The 15,146-nt window shown below is 34.1% G+C and overlaps 1 pseudogene; it reads right to left on the bottom strand.

Moving 5' to 3' along the window:
- Positions 1-395: 395 nt before the first annotated feature.
- On the bottom strand, positions 396-5,763 carry LOC118028123 (cuscuta receptor 1-like; annotated as a pseudogene).
- Positions 5,764-15,146: the final 9,383 nt, after the last annotated feature.

Here is a 15,146-nt window from a genome sequence, read left to right as displayed (position 1 = left end):
TTAAGCTAACTATATTCTTAAAAAGGGTATACATGAAAGTTAAATCCTCTGTTCAAATGGACAAAGAACTTATTGGCAATTCAATTCAATTAAAAGTATCGAACTTTATGTTTGTTTATTTGCTTTTTACATGGATGAGGCAAACAGGACAGGAGAGGAGGTCTAAATACGAGCAATCAAGCACATTATTGCAAAGAAGACAGATTATGCCATTGCCTTGTTTTAAGTTTAGACTTGTGTTCATTCAGCAAATAAAATTATTATAGAACCACATATCACCTTGCTGTTATGATCTTTTGGTTCTATTATTATTTTTTTAATTGAGAAAATACGATATTGTAAACTATTTCTAGTGAATAAATTCCATATTATTAGGGATATAGTAATCACAAGAAGCCAAGAAATACTGGTTGGTTGCTCATTCTCCAAATCTAAGACCAAAACGCCACATAATTAAGACATAACAAAGAAACAAACAAATATGGATACAAGCACAAGGACAAACACAAGTCATGTCAAAACAGAAAGGCTAAGCAACAAGAACCAGACACTTCGACAGAACACTTCTCACAGGCAAATTGCTAAACATGTTGTGAGCAACCCTTGATTTGTAATGCGACTGCTTCCCCATGGAGGATTGAAACAATTTCAGAAAGCAGCCCGCATGCTCATGATAAGACCCAATCACCTTCTGAATCTGGACAACTTGCGAAAGTTTATAGCCAAAAAGCAGTAGCAAGTGTCAATGCATTCTTCAATGAAGTAAAACCACCTGCGTCGCCAATGCGGATTTATGCACAGTACTGCTGCAATTGTCAACACCGCAATTATGTAACACACACCAAAGCTGGCATAGAAACTGTACATGTCTATGAAGCCACCATCTCCATTGAAATCGTTAGGCACTCTTGCTGACGGTGATTCTGTTTTGTCGCAACTGTTTTGCAATGGAGGTCCACAAAGAAGAGGATTCCCTTTATAACTGCTTTCATCAAAGGTACCAAATTGATTTTTCATCTCCGGTGTTCTTCCTGACAAATTATTGTACGACACGTTGAAAATAGCTAGAAAGGTCAGTTCAACGAGTTGTGCAGGAATTCTTCCATTCAAATTGTTGTGAGAAAGATCCAAGCTCTCTATCTGCTTTAGATTGAAGAAGGATGAAGGGATCAATCCAGTGAGATTATTATGTGACAGATTTAGAGAATATATCCCACTTAAGTTTCCCCATTCTGTCGGGATTTCTCCGGTGAATCTGTTACAAGAAAGATCCACAACAAACATGTAACGAAGGATATCGCCTTCGTAAGTGTAGAAATTTTTCTTTTCTGTAAGCTCCACAGCTATTTGTGTATTGATCTCTGGCAACACAGTTTTTTCATAAGGATAAAAACCAATGGATGCAAATAATTCTTCCAGGTCTCTATAATCTCTTGACATCGAACCATGTTCAACCGAAGTTTTTTTGTCTGATGCCGTAAAATTTAAATTGCTCAAACATGAGGGTAACAGACCAGAAAAATTATTTTCTGAAAGATCCAATATGCTTAATTTCCTTAACAAGCATAACTGATGAGGAAGTTTCCCATTAAATTGATTAGATTTGAGAACAAAAATGCTCAATTCCGAAAGGCTATCAATCCAATTTGGAATGGGCCCAGTTAAGTTGTTATCGCCGAGATCTAATGTCACCAACGAAGAGAGATTATAAAAATCATATGGCAGTGGACCGCTCAATCTATTTCCGTATAGGTGGACATAGCATAAATCTAATGCATTGAAGCCCAACGGTAATGACCCAGACAGATTGTTTTCAGAAAGATCTAAAAATTCAAGCCCAGAAGAATTGAAATATTCTATTGGAATGGTACCTTCAAAATGATTTCTGGACAAATCAATTCCCTTGAGTTGGTTTTTTGAAGAGTTCCCTATTCCCCTTGGAAGCATGCCTGACAAAAGATTGTTACTGATATCCCACCAAAAAAGTGATAATTCAAGAGAAAAAGTACCCGGTACTTCTCCTACAAATTTGTTTCCATCTAGAAGGAGGTAAAGTAGGTAAGTCATGTTGAACACAGATGGTGGTAATCGCCCATTGAAGCTGTTGTTGGACAGCTTCAAAAACCACAATGAGGAGTCTACTGTTGGCAAATTATGCTCAAGCAGTTCACAAGACATGTGATTGTTGGAAAGATCCAAGTATTCGAGAGAGCTCATATTCCCAAAACAAAGAGGAATACAACCAGTGAGGCTGTTGTTGGCCATCATGAAGTTCTTCAAACGTGGAAAAATCGAACATATGTTTCTTGGAACTTGACCATGTATGTTGTTGCCAGACATATCTACTGTCTGAAGGTTGGGTGTTGGACGTTGTGGCAGCTGCAAAGGACCTATAAATGAGGTGTCTCTCAAATATAGTCGATTTAACTTTCTATTATTCTCAAACAGCCAAGATGGGAAAGGTTCTCCAACGAATTTGTTGTGGGATAGATCAACAAACATCAAATCATGTTGGCTATGGAGGAAGTTTGGAAATCCAGCCTCGAGTGGTTTTGGAGTACAGTTTGAAGCACTAAAAACACGAAGCTGGAACTTGGGAGCTGAAGGCTGAAAACTGGGTGCAACTATTAGCTCATTGTTATCGCATTCAAAGAGCTTGAGGTTAGAGAGGTTCATAAATGAACCAAATGAAATGGGAACTTGAAAGTAGTTATTTGAAACTGAGAGGAATTTAAGTTGCGTAAGATGAGAAAGGTGACTAGAGGCAATATTTCCCTCTAATTGGTTGTCAGATACATCCAAGACGTTTAGAAATGATAGATTTCTCAAACAAGGAGAGAGTACGCCCTTTAGATTGTTTCCTGAGAGAGATAATTGGTTCAAGATTCTTCAGCTCACACCAGCCTGTAGAATATATCAATATGTAATTGCTTAGTGAGGTTTTAAAGTTTTAGTTGAATTTGTTTCACTAGCTAGGTCGGTTTTAGATTATATTTACACAACTTTGTTTGTTTGTTTATATATATATATATATATATATATATATATATATATATATATTAGAGATTGTTTATTTAGATTATTGATATCCATAAATTTTTTAATTCAAAGTTTTCTAGGAACGAGAAATTTTAGAAATTGAGAAACCCTAGATCTTATCCTTTGCTAAATGTAGCGTAAAGTTAGGAATAAGCCTTCAATTCACACCAACCTATACAATTTATATGGAAATAGTCAAAATATATAGTGTTGAAAATCTTGAGCCGTATCGAGAGTTGTTAATTTACCTTGAGCGGGTAGGGTGCCATTGAGGTCACAGTAACGAACAGACAATTCTTTAAGAGCAGGCAATGCTCCGATGTTCTGGAGAAAGTTTAATGGGAGAGAAGTATCATCTAGATACAATTCTTCAAGAGTGCTCGAATTGAAAAAAGTTCCTGTTAAAAAGAAAGAAGAAAAGGTATGATGAAAATAGTGGTGGTACAGAATAGTCATTCCTTTCAATATTATTAATTAAGATTTTAAGAAACTAAACACTGATTAACCAGTATCCTTGAGAGTTAGGGTGTTAAGGGATAGTTGTATGCCTTAATTAAGTTGTTAAGAGGAGAATGATTCTGTTATTTCTTGCGTGCGTAATCCTCCTACGATTATATATATACTTCCCCACATGCATTACACGATTTATTATATTGTTAACTAACTTTACCCGACTCTTAACAACTTCTAACACGTGTCCATGCATATGCTGGCTACCCTAATTAATTTGCACTAACAGTGACCATAATAACAGCTGTAACAATACCTTTAATCATCCTAATTGTCAAAAAGTAATTTTTAATCATCCTAATTTTGATCTCTTCCGGTCTTATTAGAAAAACAATTTATATATAGATAAATTTAAGGCTGAGAAATTTTAGAGATTGAGAAACTCTAGATTTTATCCTTTTTCTATACGTAACATTAGGAGTAAACTTCTAGGTTAATAAAACATAGATATAACACAAATATCTAATGAACAATTGTTATTTGGATTTCAATACTCTTAAAATTGTTCATTTGTCGAATTCCACAACCCTGTGGAGCAGATAAAATAAATCCATCAATATATTATAAATATCGTATTGCTTTAGGCACCAAAACTATCACTGACCTTTCCCAAAGTGTTTAAAATTATTATAACTTGCATATAAGGTCTTGAGGGATGGCAACGCTCCCAATGAGTCTAACAAAATGCTTTCCTTGAAATCATTTGAATCCAGATTCAAGATTTCTAAATTCCTTAAACCTGTGATAGAGAGAACAATCAATAATGATTATTTACAATAATTAAATAATTTATAATGTTAGAGTTAATATACAAGACATAGCTTAAGTTTTTAAATTAAAATAATTTTTAATATAATATTAAAATTTTATTAATTAAATATTCACCTTCATTTATTTTTTTAAAAAATCTAAAAATTGAAAAAAAGTTAATAGTGTTTACATGTCATTTTCAAATTATTTCACACGATTAAAGAATTAATTATATAAAGCCTTTTTAATGCTTTATCCAAACAACTTAAATTAATACATATCTAATTATTAAACCACACTAGGGAATGCTATCAGAGGTAGGAATGATTTACAACTTTACCATTGAGACCAGTTGATCCTGTAAACATAGTCTGATAGATATAGAGATTTGAGAGTTGAAAATCCATTGAGAGATGATAAAATGCTATCGTTCAATTTATTGTCAATTAGATAAAGTTCCTCCAATTTCCTCAACCCTGAGAATAGCATTAGAAAACCTGAAAGAAAATTGTCAGAAGCTAGGTACTGATTTTATGCCTTAATTAAGATTGCGTTTTTGGTCAAGAAGGATAGAGTGGAAGTATCCATTTTGTGTATTGTAATATAATCATCTGCTAAGCTCGGCTTAACAAAATGAAGCAGAGAGGAACGATTCTGTTATTTCTTGCGTGCGTAATAAATGCCTTTATCATTATTAAATCGGTTCTCAATTAGGTAAAGTACCTCCAGTTTCCTCAGTTCTGATGACAGGACTTCGAAGCCTGGAAGAGAAACACATCAAAGCAAGATAATTGACATTAAACACCAGCTAGCCACTTCATCAGCGTAATTTCAGTATAAGATTCACACAATGATATGAATTTATTTTATTATTACAAGAACAGAAGCATTGAACCGACCCTCATTCTCAGAGCAACCAACCAGTCCATTACCGGACAAATCAAGACTTTGCAGTTCTTTAAAAGGCAGAAACAAAGATGCGTTGAGAACCCAATCCCCCAAACTCTGATCACTCGCCCTGTAGTGTTATCACACTCGATCCGAGACCACTCACAACAATTACTACTGTACTCCACCCAATCTCCCATGTAAATGCTGTTTGGGTCGATCAAAGCTTTGATCTCTAAGAGACCAATTCCCTCTTCCTCCAAACACCCATAACAACGACCACACCAGTCGCCAACCAAAGTCAAAAATGCTAGCAACATCCAAGCCCCCATTTTTTTCATCATCATATATCTTGGATAATTCTATGAAGTACTACGTAGAATATTGTTGTTTGTTATGTCATATGTGCATTCGGGCAACCATAGAGGTCCTATTTATACTACAGTACTTTGGCCCTTTCCATGATTTTATCTGCAGATTCTATGTTTTGAGACATATTATAACAAAGAGATTGTTGATAATAGCAACCATTTTCTTATTTCCTATATCATATCTTTCACAAATCTTAAATAATTAATGAGAAAGCAGACCAAGGATAAAACAACATTGTTTTCTATGTATAAAAAATAAATAATCAATAGATTGCAGTTAGGTATTTATTCAAGTCAGGCCAACTATTAACCGAGTCACATGGATTTCTCATTATGCATATTTAAGATTGCTAAAAAAAAAATATTTAGTTTAATGTCACATATAAGCCAATTCGATAACACTTTTTAATATAAAACCAAAAAAAATGAGTGCTATCGTCATCAACTTTATTTGGTTTCAATTTATGACGTTTGACATATAAATTTCTGTTCAATTTTAAATCAACTTTTCAATAAATAGTTAATTTTAAATGAGCACAGTAGCGAGAACTAAGCAGTGTTATGTGTATTTTGGGACTGTGAATACTGTACACTTTGGCTCTCTTCATACAATCAATTGACGTTGACATATAATGTTAAACTACAACACTAAATATACCCACTGATGGCTCTCTTTTCTCGATTTCACCAAAAAGAAAAAAAAGGTTCCACTAGATGCACCAAGTCAATGTGAGTGGTTGTCTTTTTTCTTATTTATGAGAATCCAATAGAGACATCAAGTCTAGGGCTCCACAATGTCTGCCACTAGTCAATTTCCTCCAATTTTCTCCAACTTGCTGTGTAAATTACTTTGCTTTCTCTTTCATATATTAGAAATATTCCAAAACTGCTCAGCCTTTCACTATAGCAAAACTGAGCAGTTTTTTGGTTTTTTAAGTTGTTTTTGTTTTGTTTTTTATGCCTTTCATTTTGTTCTTCTTTTTTTTTTTTTTCTTTTAATAATTTTTTTTAAATTTAATTTGTTAATATTTAGTTATCAAACTGATACTGATCCTGGATTTAACAAGTTAACCCATATTTTTTTAATTAATTTTTTTCATTTACTTTAGTTTGTTTATGTTAAATTTCTTTCTATTTAATTATCAGACTTTTATGACACATATCTCAAGTTTCACGGGTTAACCCAGTTAATTCTAGGTTAACCCGTCCATTTTTTTTGTTTATTTTTGTTAATGGTAATTTTTTTTTGATTTAGTTATCATATTTTCATGACACGAATTTCGGGTTTAAACGGGTTAACCTGATTTGACGAGTTAACCCGGAGTTTTTTTTTCTTTTTAATTAATTTTTTTTGTTTAGTTTAGTTTTTGTTAATATTAAATTTCTTTCTATTTAGTTATCAGACTTTCATGACACATATCTCAGGTTTTATGGGTTGACCTGGTTTTACGGGTTAACCCAGTTAATTCTGCGTTAACTCATCCATTTTTTTTGTTTTTTTTCTTTTTAATACTAATTTTTTTTTATTTAGTTATTAGACTTTCATAATATGAATCCCGGGTTTAACGAGTTAACCTGGTTTGACAAGGTAACCCGAAGTTTTTTTTTTTAATTAATTTTTTTTGTTTAGTTTAGTTTGTTAATGTTAAAAAAAAAAAAAACAAACTATAGAACCAAAGCAAGACTAATCCCGTCCAAATCCAGATCAAGATCTACAGCAATGATAACAAAAGTAATACAGAGAGAGAGAATACTTACAGATAGCTAGCGAGAGAGAGAGAGAGGGCAGAGCACACAGAAGTTGCCCAGGGAGAGATCAAGGAAATGGGAAAGAGGGAGGCTCAATCTATCAACCTGTGCTTAAATATGGGTGTGGTGAGTTAATAGCGTTAGAGACTTAAAAGATGTTAGGGTAAAAATTAAGATCAAATTGGTGGACCCCAATTTTCACTGGTTTGATTTATTAACATTGATAACCAGTAAAAAACAAATTCTTATTTTATCTTAATAAAATACTCTTGTAAATTCTTTTTTTTATCCGATAATGAAACATAATTTTAAATTAATTTCTAAATCAATCAAAACTAAATTTAATAGTCAAACTATTTTAATATTGTTAATGACTTAACAATGTGTGGTAAAAACGAGATCAATGTGTTGACCCCAATTTTCTTTCGTTTGATTTATTAATATTGATCACCACTTATTTTTTTTCTTTTTTCTTGTTAATAAAAGTACTCTCATAAGTTTTCTTATACTCGTGTAAATATATTTTTTATTGGATAGTAGAGTATATTTTTAAACTAGCTTACATATCAATCAAAATTATATTTTATTTATTTGAAGTTTATTTATTTATTTATGAGTAGCATTACGCGATATAATTTGGTTAAAAAGCATGAATTAATAAAGTGCACCGAGCGGGACACCTCGCAACACAAACACACACCGCTCCAAGTATGCTTGGCGAAGAAATATCTTGACTCATGCGGTTTTATATATATTTTATAGATTATGGATATTTTGGGATTTTAAGGGCGGTTTAAAAGTATTTTTATTTTAAAATATGTTTAAAAAATATTTTTTAAAAAAATTATTTTTAATATCAAAACGATTTGAACATAAAAAAATAATTATTATATAAATATTTTTTAAGGGAACACACTGCTTTTCCAACCATGTTTTTGAGGCCGTTTGTTTACGCGGTTGCAGCTTCGTTTGAATTACAATGCAGTTTATAGTTGTTTGGTAATAAAAAAAAAAGTGATTTACTATGTTTTTTTGCGTTGGAAACACAGTTAAAAAAAATAAGGAATTCTTATTTTTTCTTGCACTGTTGATGCTAATATGCACTGTTCAATGTACATTGTTCAATCAATGAACATTGCAATTAGCATGAACAATGTACATTGATACATTGTTCATGGGAACAGTGCAAGAGTCTCTTGCACTGTTCGCTTAAAAAACAATGAACAGTGCAATTCACGTGCACTATTCGCGTGAACAATTTTTTTTTCCAGTGTGTTAATTTTTTTTAAGAAAAAAACTAGTTTAGAGTGAATTAAATTCATTTGCACTGTGATGTGAATAATATTTTTTCTCTTGAAAAACTAGTATAGAGTGTATTAAATTCATTCGCACTGTAATATCAATTTTATACCTGATAATATTTAATTTAATTTTATTACACGCTCAAAAAATTATGGAAACTGTAGTTCTTGTTGGATGTATTTCTTACGTAATGGAATTGTAGATGATTTCATGGAATAATAAAAAATATTTTATATAAAATATTATTTAATTTCATGATGTAATAACAATAGTTTAAATCTATAATATTTAAATTAAAAACCATCAATATTAATATAATATATATATATATATATATATATATATATAATTATTTTATAATCTCAATTTCAAAGTATTCTTGACCAAACACATTAAACTATTTTTTGTTCAATTTTATTTTTTAACCACAGTTTTAACCAACATTTATTTTTTTTAACCTAACCCAACCACAACAACAACCGTAATACCAAACACACCATTACGTATCCATAGTTTGGTTTGGTCAGCCTTTCAGCCCAAGAAAGTGATATTAATCTGCATTGCTTGAAAACCATGGAAGGAAATCTTAAATTAACAAGTCATACTTGTGTCTTTTTGTTGATGCCTATTCTTGCCCCCCTCGCACACTCGGAGATAATTAAGTTAATTACGTGAGTGTTTAGAAATACGGTAATTCATGTATTTTACTTGAATTTAAAGTAAAAAATACCATGCTCTACAATATTAAGCGCACACCATGAGGAATTCAAAATAAAATATACAGAATAGTTACATGTGATAAGAAATTTTTTAAAATACATCAAAGAGAACATGCCCAACTTAATACTGTTTGTACATTTATACAACATTGAGACAGGACACAAATGCTGGCAAGTCAGCAACACCAAACGAACTAAAGCTGCATGCATGTGTGTGTGTTTATTGACTGCACAGGAAACATAAAATCCACAGCACAACACAACAAAAGCCAACAAACAGGAGAAATAAAAGTACTACACAGGCTCTGGATTGACTTGATCCACTTGGAGTGCTAGCGCAGGCCAAGGACCGCACAAATTGTTTGTACCAAAGTGAGGATGAGGAGGCCAGCTGCACTAACCGTTCCAACACCTTTCCAAATATTCCCGAAAAATTCCTCTATGAAGTATGCGGGGTTTTTGGTCCAGGAGCTTTTATAATATACATCCACCGCCGAAAAGATGTCGTGATAACAGGAATGGCGATCAATCGTGTCTGATGCAAGACTGTAAATCAGGTCCCTCACTGCAACTTCGTCATTGTGAATTACAATTTTATTTTCCATTAGGAGTTTCGCATCTTTAGGTTTGACAACAAGAATACTCAATAGGTTGATGTAATGGCAGATGTACTCTTGTCCTGGATAAAGACGCTTCTCCATGGACATAAGGTTTCTGAAGAGACGTTCAGTGTTGCCGTCTATCTCAAGCTGTGGTATGTGAAACTCTGTTCCCAATCTACGGAAATCCACATCAAGTAAGCAGTTATGTTCTCGTGGAACCTTAAACTTAACTCCTGCTTGGCGTAGCTTGGTTGCACTGTGAAAGCTTTTGATTAGTTCTACAGACTTGTCATTTCGAGTGAAGGATAGTAAAGATCTTACCAAATCAGTGAAATGTAATGGCGTTGCTGCTGCAGGAGAGAACCTACTTGGAAGGTGGAGTTTAAAATAGAAACAAGCAAGAGTTTTAAATTCCGTGTGTTTTCCTTTAATGTTTCCTGGAAGAAGTTCATATAATTTCTCAAGAATAAAGAATGGAAGCTGGTTTTCAAACAAAATCAAGTCCCGTCCAATCTCCAACCTCAACCATGGTTCTTTTATATACTTGTCGCTACCTTCTCTGTACTTGAGGAATAGCTCGAAGATGAATACAGCATCGTGCAGAATCAGACCCAGAAAGTCTTCAGATTTTTCAATTTCATGGGAACCAGCTTCATAACATTGGCGGATCTTTTTTTCATCTTCTTGCAGGGCAGCCCAAAACTCGTCCTCAGCCCCATTCAGTTCCCCTGCCTTTGACACCCTGTCTTTCCAGAACTGTTCATAGTATTTAGACTTTTTCCTTTCCATAAAACGCAGATTTCTGTTGCCGTTGTGAATAGGGCCTATAGAAATTTGTTGAGGACTGTACATGGCTTTATTTGATTTGCGAAGTGCCTTGCCAACTCTGTAGATGCACACATCACTCTCTTGTTCATCTTTCAAATCTCCTCTAGAATAACGGAGTGCTTTTCCATGCTCAACAAATTGGTGTGCATTGTATGAATTTCCATAAATATCTTGATGAAACAATGTTTCAGAATGAATTTCAGTATTATCAGCAAGGTATTCTCCGGCTGAAGAATATGGTGAGTGAATTTCAGCATTGTGTCCAAAGTAGTCTCCGGCTGAAGAATATGGTGGATGAATTTCGGCGGCATAGTCTCCGGTTGAAGAATATGTTTGATGGATTTCGGCATTATCTCCATGACAGTCTCCGGCTGAAGAATAAGGTGGATGAATTTCGGCATTATCTCCATGATAGTCCCCTCCGCCATATGAAAAGTACGGTGAATGAATATCAGAATTATATCCATAGTTATATTGGCCAAGTGAAAAATATGGTGAAACGAATTTCTCCATCTATTGCAATTTGCTGCCAAGATGATAGATAAACGAATCATTATTTACCAATAAAAACAATTTCTCAAAAATTAAGATTATACGACAAGAAAAAGTAACTTATTTTCTTAATTAAAGAATTATGTAAAAATTAATATATTAAAAAAAAGTTATGCGTTTGAAGTTTTTGCTTCCGTAATCAAAGACAATATATAGTAACATATTTTAGGAATAACTATAATGGTTAAATTGTAACCAACCCCAAGACTAATGGTCTAATTACCATTATCTTTGGGCAAAAGATTCTATGCTCATGGTGTATGAACAAATTGTTAGATTTAATTTAGTTTATTTATTAATTTAAATTAATATTTATCAATTATTGTTTGATACAGCCTTATGTTCCCCTCTGAAGGCTTTCATACAAAAGAGGGTCCAAGCTTCATTTTCTGGTAAAGCTTGGAGTTCATAAACATGACAAGTGTTCTCTATAGATTCAGCCAAGTTACTTAAACGTGTAGTGAAGATAATTCTACTACCACAGTTACAATCAGGAAATGCATACTTTATTGTTTCCCAAGCGTTTACATTCCATATATCATCCAAAACAATGACATACCTCCTTCTCCATAGATAATTTCTTAGAGCATCAATTAATTGGAAGTCAGTCATTGATTGCAAATTATCCGGAACAGGTTCGTTTGCTGTCACCAGAAACCACTGCAGAGCAACTCGTAGAAGCTCCGTGGATGCAAACGATTTGGAAACTGTAACCCAGGAATGGGTATCAAAGCTTCTTCTTATGGGGTGACTGTCATAGACTTTCTTTACGAGGCACTACTAAAAAAATGTAGTAATTAGCAACGAACTACTCCGTTACAAATAATACTAAAATCCGTTGCTAAAACAATTTAGCAACTAAATCAGCAACGGTAAAAATCAAATGCAGATTTGTCGTTGCTGATTTTTTAGCAATAGATTAATCCGTTGCTGATTTTGTAGAAACAGAAAATCCGTCGCTTACAATTATCCGTGTTTCTTCTGCTACAAAGGAAGCCAGTTTCTCGAGCACCACCTGCACTGCGATCATGGCAGTGGCTTCTTGCTCCAGAATCACCAATCCTGATCTCTTTTCTCTCGCCAAAAATTTGAAGAACGGAAAAACAAAAACCCTTGATGTAGTTTCTATCTCAGATGTTTGCTACAGGGTTCCACGCTTAATTAACAATTCCTTCTACTGATTCATTGGGCATGAAAGAAATCATTTTTTTCGTTTAAGAAAATTATCATGTGGACCATATGGCCCTAGGCAAATTAAGGCCTCACATATAGCCAGCTATAGCATGGGATAGCCAGTGGTATCATTTGTCATTTTTATAAGTTAGGGGGCCTGATATGGTATTTAAAAAATGATGATTTTTTTAAAAAAATTTTAAATCTTAAGACTAATATCTAACTAAAAATTCCTTCTGCTGATTCATTGTTCATGTGATAATGTGCTTGGCATGTGTCCAACAACACATGTCATATTTCAATAGGATAACATGTGGTCAAATTGAACCTGTCGTTCTTGTGTTTTCACATGGGCAGGAAGCTACCTAAACCTCTGATATATGTGATTTACTCCTGGTTTTATAAATTAGAAAGTGTAAATTGTAAAACCCAACCAATAAGATATCTACATGCATGTTATCAGTAAGTGTAAATTGTAGATTAATATTTTTCACAAGTTATCCTAGTGCTTGCTTGGACTTGCTCAACAAACAGGAAAAAAAAAAAAAATGAAGTCTCAGCGATCAGTCATCAGAGTCTGTAAATGTTGCAGATAATTTAAGTTTGTTTACCAAATTTTTTCAAGAACATGTTTGTCTTTGGTAGCTTATTGTCATAGCTGTGAACTTTGAAGAAAATTGATCTAAGAAACCAAAGTCCTGCTATGTAAATTCCATTTTGTTCTAGATTGTACATGAATACAGGCTTGGTGATTATGCCCAAGAAGAAAACTAAGGAAATAGTAGGTGAGTAGTGTACTGAAAATAAATATTTTTTTGGTATGTAAGAAGAAATATCATGTATTTTCATCATACTACATAGATTGGGTATAGAGTGTATCCTCTGTTGGGGTCAGTTTATACCGCAGATCTAAAACAATAGCACACAGGAATTATAAAAGAGGAGGGATCGCTAGGGATACAAGATTTGCAACCAAAAATATGACCTGACATGTTGAGGAAAAACAGAGGGAGGTGTTTTTTAAAACACAAGGCAGATTTTTATGATTTTCTTCCTTTTGGTCATTAAATTTTTAAAACAATTCTGCTATCACTCATAGCTTCTCGTTGCTCCCTTGTTCCGATTAGAAACAGAGATTCAAGAAGCTATGCTACGTCCTGAGAGAAGAGTTCCAACGAAATCTAACTGTAAGTTCCGAAGACACTCTTTTTCCAGAAAATCATTCCTCTGCTTTGCATAAAGTGATCCATGAATCTGTAGAAGAGGAACCTGTATGGTTAGGACATTGTCTTGTTGGGTCAATTAAAGAGGGTGTGAATTAACGTGGGCCTGGTTTCGCTATGCAATAGAGACAATGAAGATGAAGCAGGAAGAGGAAAAGAAGCCTCAATTGCTCAACATGGCAAATTCAGTTGAAGTGACTTGACTCAAAGAAACCAATTTCAGTTGTTTATATTTGCTTAGGAAGCATGGCGAACTTCACTGCCTCTCAGCTTAAGGAGAATGCAGAGGAAATGAGGAGCAGAGCAAAGAAGCTAGGAGAAACGGCCAGGAAGTGTGGTAAAAGCTCGGGCTCTTTAAATATGAAGGAAAAGCACAAGAAAAAGAAGAGTGTGAAACAACTTGAAAACTGAAGAAGTTGGAAACAGTGACAAACCTGTTATCAAACTGTCCTGGTTGGAATTAAGAGAATGGATGCTCGTGCTTACAGGGAACTGTTCAAACAGGAACAAAAGAACGCTAAACTGGAAGGTAGCCAAGATCTGATAGTAAATAGGACACCTGGGGTTGATACTGAGGTGAGGAGTGGTTGCAAAGTGATGTCTTCTAAACAAAAAAGAAGTATTGACGACTTGAATTTTGATGCTACGGAAATGGTTTCAAATGAAGATGGTGATGCAGCTCCATATGAGCGCGGCAGGACTGATTCTGTGGATTCATGTTCCGAAAGGCAAAGGTTAAAGAAGCGCAATAAAGTGTCCAACAATAACACTGATTCGCCTTCTCTGAAAGCTGCTTTAATAGGTAACTGGCTAGTTTCACTGTTGATTAATTGTTCTGGACCTCTGGTTTTGTTCCTTATCCTGTAAGCACAGATGGTATACTCTTCTCAGAGTATTAGGTGGCAAACATTGTGGGATTTCCTTGATTTTTTTAATCAATCTTCATAAAATGTCTCTTTTTCTGCAGGAACTTCTGGAGCTCCAGTGCATAAGATGTCTCAAGTCATGCCAAGTTCAAGTGGCCTTCTTAACACAACTGATGCGAATCACGTTTCTAACTTCTCACATTTGACTAGTAAATTATCACAAGTACTGAAAGCCGACATGGTTGGGTATGATGGAGGAAGGAACTTGCATGATTGATTCTGAGAAGAGTCTCCATCTTTTTTGAAGCCTGAGATAGCAAAACTTTGTGAAAATTTGCAACTCCCAGTATGCATCTCATCCCTCGGAAGAAGTTAATTTCTCTAGCACTTGTTCATGAATGCTGCAGTAGGTTCTTTGATGTGGTGTATTGGGTCTGCCTATCTACTGCTACTCTTAGTACTTTGAATTGGTTTCAGAATTGATTTTAAGCATAGAAATAAAGAAGAAAAGATCTGGTAAATACCTACTTTTTGTGCATTCAAGCCATCAACCTTGCAATGATCCCTACTGTTG

The sequence above is a fragment of the Populus alba genome, chromosome 5 (assembly GCF_005239225.2).
Source record: "Populus alba chromosome 5, ASM523922v2, whole genome shotgun sequence".
In the NCBI taxonomy this organism is placed as follows: domain Eukaryota; kingdom Viridiplantae; phylum Streptophyta; class Magnoliopsida; order Malpighiales; family Salicaceae; genus Populus; species Populus alba.
The sequence above is the reverse complement of the archived record's forward strand: the minus strand, read 5'-3'. Positions and strand labels throughout refer to the sequence as shown.